Source organism: Carlito syrichta, unplaced genomic scaffold, assembly GCF_000164805.1.
Source record: "Carlito syrichta isolate Samal-C Ts95f unplaced genomic scaffold, Tarsius_syrichta-2.0.1 Scaffold308797, whole genome shotgun sequence".
NCBI classification, from domain to species: Eukaryota; Metazoa; Chordata; class Mammalia; order Primates; family Tarsiidae; genus Carlito; species Carlito syrichta.
The window spans coordinates 761,836-766,530 of NW_007252893.1; positions in this window are offsets into that span (position 1 = coordinate 761,836).

The window sequence follows — 4,695 nt, forward strand, 5'->3', positions numbered from 1 at the left end:
TTTTCTCTTTTCTCCTCATTGTTGTTACTATATCTTGAACTCAGGGATACAAACACATACCCATTGCATCATCATATAGAGTGATGGTGGTGGGGTGCATCTCAGGGAACCCATACCACAAACAGTGGACATTGTGATTTGCAAGTAGTTTCTGAATCTTGGCTCCCCACCCTCCATCTTATTCAACTCTAAAAATTATAAGCGACAACAAAGTTTCCCATCCAGGTCTGTCTGAACAAATTCAGAGCCCTAATCAGGGAAAATAGAGAGATGAGCAAACATCAGAGGTGAAAGTCTCTCCTACTGCCACTGAATAAGAGAACTAAAAAGGAAACAAAGAGATCTGTCACAAATGAGGAAAAGTAAATGAAGAAACACAGGCAATTCCCAGTGTAACAAAGACAAAACACTTGAAAAATCAGACATCAGAGCCCAAATAATGGAAGTCATCAGCAACTGGCCCCAAAATACAACAAGGATTTGGGAATGGATGGAAAGAGTGAATAAGAATCAAGAAAGACAAGGTGCAACACAGAAATAACTTGTGACAGAGATTTTGACCATAAAAAAGTTCATCCAGGAAACTAATAACTAAGATGACAAGCATGGAAAGCAGAATTAATCAAAACAAAAACAAATTTCCAGCAAATGGATTCCAAACAAGGCAGGAATCACAAACTTAATATCAGACAAAACCACCTTTGAACTATCAAAAATTTAGAAAGATGGAGGGCACTACATAATGATAAAAAGTTCAATCAATCAACAAGAAATATCCATCCTAAATATATATGCACCGAATACAGGAGCACCAATGTTTATTAAGCAACTACTTAGTAAACTAAAAAAGATGTTGTCTCTAACACTATCATAGCTGGGGACATAAATGCCCCCACTAACAACCTTAGAGAGATCATCAATGTAATAAATCAAGAGATTCAGAACTTCAGCTTGACCCTTGACTAAATGCTTAATAGATACTGCAGAATCCTCCACCCAACAACCACATAATATACATTCTACTCATCACCACATGGAATGTACTCCAAGATCAATCATATCCTTCACCATAAATCAGGCATAAACAAATTTCATAAGCTCAAAATATTTCCATGTACCTTCTCAGACCACCATGGAATAAAAATAAATATCAACACCGACAAAATTCTCCTCAAACCCTCAAAGACATTGACACTAAACAGCATAATCCTGAATGACAACTGGGCCTCAATGACAACTGGGTCAAAAAATCAGTAAAACAAAAAGCTGATTATTTGAAAGAATAAAGAACATTGATAAACCCCTAGCCAGGATGATCAAGAAAAACAGACAAAAAGCCTCCCCACCCAAAACACAACCAGAAATACAAAAACATCAAATCACAACTAACCTCAAAGAAGATTACCAAAGATTACTATGCACACCTGTATGGAAACAAACTAGATAACCTAAATTAAATGGAGGACTTTCTGACATCACACAAACTCCCAAGGTTGAAACAAGAAGACATTGAGACACTAAATAGACCAATAACAACCTAGGAAATATAATTCATTATAAGAAAACTAAACATATACCAAAACCAATCAACAAACAAACAAATCCTGGAACAGATGGCTTGCCAGTGGATTTCTACAATACATACAAGGAGAGCTGATAGCAATCCAACTGAAAGTATTTTAAGCAATTGAGAAATATGGAATTCTCCACAAATCATTTTACAAACCAAATTAGGTAAAGATCCAATAAAAAAAGAGAACTACAGGCCAATATTCCTAATTAACATAGATACAAAAATTCTCAACAAGATTCAAACAAAGTGAATCCAACAACACATCCACCATGACCAAGTAGGCTTCATCCCCAGGATGCAGGCTTGGTTCAACATCTACAAGATTGTAAATGTAATTTAATACATCAACAGACATAAAAACAAGAACCATGTGATCATTCAATGCAGAAAAAACTTATGATGAAAACCAGTATCCAGTCTTGTTAAAAACCCTCAAACATTTAAGCATAGTAGGAATATACCTCAAAATAATAAGTGTCACCTATGATAAACTAAAAGTTAACATATTGCTAAATGGACAGAAATTAGAAACATTTCCCCAGAAATCAGAACAAGGCAAGGCTGCACACTTTCACCTCTCCTGTTCAAGATAAGTAGGAAGTCCTAGTTAGAGCAATTAGACAAGAGAGGGAAATCAGGGGTATCCAAGTAGGAAAAGAGGAAGTTAATTTGTCCCTCTTTGCTGATGATATGATCCCATAGCTTGAAAATCCAAGAGATTCTGTCAAAAGTCTTCTTTCACTGATGAAGGACTTTGGCAAAGTCTCAGGATACAAAATAAATGTGCAAAAGACAGTCACATTTTTACACAACAACAACAAACAGGCAGAGAACCAAGTGAAAAACACAATCCATTCACAACAGTCACAAAACAAATGAAATACCTTGGCATCTTCCTAACCAGAGAAGTGAAAGACCTTTACAATGAAAACTACAGAACATTGCTGGAACAATGAAATCCAAGAAGACACAAACTAATAAAAAATATTTCATGCTCATGGATAGGAAGAATCAACATTGTAAGATTTCCATCCTACCAAAGGTAATCTGCAGATGCAACACAATACCCATTAAATTACCAATATCATTCTTCTCAGATCTGGAAATAACAATACAGAAATTTATATGGAAAAATAAACAATCCTGAGCAAAAGAAACAAAGTTGGAGTTTTCAGACTTTAAACTTTACTATAAGATTATAATAACCCAAACAGCCTCAAATTGGTACAGAACAGGCAGATAGAACAATGAAACAGGACAGAGATTCTGGTAGCAAAACCCCAATTTCTCAACTTAATCACCTTTGACAAAATCTCTAATAACAACCACTGGGGTAAGGAGAAACTATTCAGTAAACAGTGCAGGAAAACTGGCTGACCACATGCAGAAGATTGGGACAGGACCCCTGTCTATCACTGTACCTAATTTTAGGGGTGACATAAAGCTTCAAATGAAAATAATCTTAGAAATGCAGGAGACACCCTTATAGAAATCAGATAGGCAACCAATTCCTGATCAAAACTCCAAGTGCCCATGCCATAAGAGATAAGATAGACAAGTAGGAAATCGTCAAACTGAAAAGCTTCTGTAAAGCAAAAGAAGCCATTTAGAGTGCTAGTAGACAGCCCACAAAATGGGAAAAAATATTTGCCAACTGTATGTCTTACAAAGACCTAACATCTAGGATTCACAAGGAACTCAAACATGCCAATTGGAAAAAAACCAAACAGCCCCCTTAAAAAAGTGGGTAAGCTGGGCTCGGTGGCTCAGCCTATAATCCCGCGCCTTTGGGAGGCTGAGGTGAGTGGATTGCCTGAGCCCGCGGGTTCGAGACCTGCCTGGGCAGCAAGACCTCATCTCTACAATAAAAATCAAAAAATCAGCTGGGCGTGGTAGTGCATGCCTGTAATTCCGGCTACTAGGAAGGCTGAGGAGGAAGGATCGCCGGAGCCCAGCAGGTCGAGGCTGCGGTGGCCGGGAGTGGCCACTGCACTCCAGTCTGGGCGATTAAGTGAGACTCCAACTCAAAAAAAAAAAAAAAAGTGGGTAAATGATATGAATAGACACTTCTCAAAAGAAGATATATGGCCAACCAACAGAAGCATTAAAAAGTGCTCGGTCTCATTGATAATCAGATACATGCAAATCAAAACCACATTGAGATATCTCCTAACTCCAGTAAGAATGGCCATCATTAATGAAACAATAACAGCAGGAGCTGGCAAGGTTGCAAAGAAAAGGGATCACTTCTACACTGCAAGTGGGAATGCAAAGTAGCTCAACCTTTATGGAAAACACTATGGCGATTCCTAAAAAGAACTAGAAATTTTCTTTCCATATGACCCAGAAATCTTCTTACAAGGAATATACCTAGAGGAATTCAAATCATTCTACAAATAAGATACCTGCACATGCATGTTTATTGCAGCACTATTCACAATAGCAAAAACATAGAGGCAACCCTATTGCTCATTTAAACTGGACTTGAAAAAGAAATGTGGTACATATACACAATGGAATATCGCATAGCCATAAATAAGGACAAACATATAGACTTCACAGCAACTTAGATGAATTTAGAGTTTATAATACTCTGTGATCTATCACAAAATCAAAGACGAGTGTACCACATGTTCTCACTCATAAGTGGACCCTGAACATTTACCATAATAATGTAAGAAAGTGATTGGAAGTAGCAGGACACTGCCAGGGTGGGTGTGGGGACACAACATCAAGAAGGGTGCCTGAACTCAAACCAGGCAAAGTGGGGACCAATGGGAGACCCAAAGTTTACCAGTACGATGTCCATTTGTATCCTAATCCTGAATTGTATCCCACATCTTTAAAATAAAATAATTTTAAAAAGAAAAAAAATAGAGAATACCTGTAAGATAATATAAAAATAAACATGAAGAAGTCATATAGATGTCAGTATCTCCAATGTCAACATGAAAGAAATATTAAAGACAGAGAAAAGGAACAAATTACCGAGAGTGGAGATAGCTAGATAAAGGCTAGGTAGACACACAGGGAGGGTCCTCCAGTATCAATGCAACAAACTTCCAGCAGGCCTCTCAGGCTGATACACTCTTATGAGTCTCTCAAGCTAGAGCTTAAATACT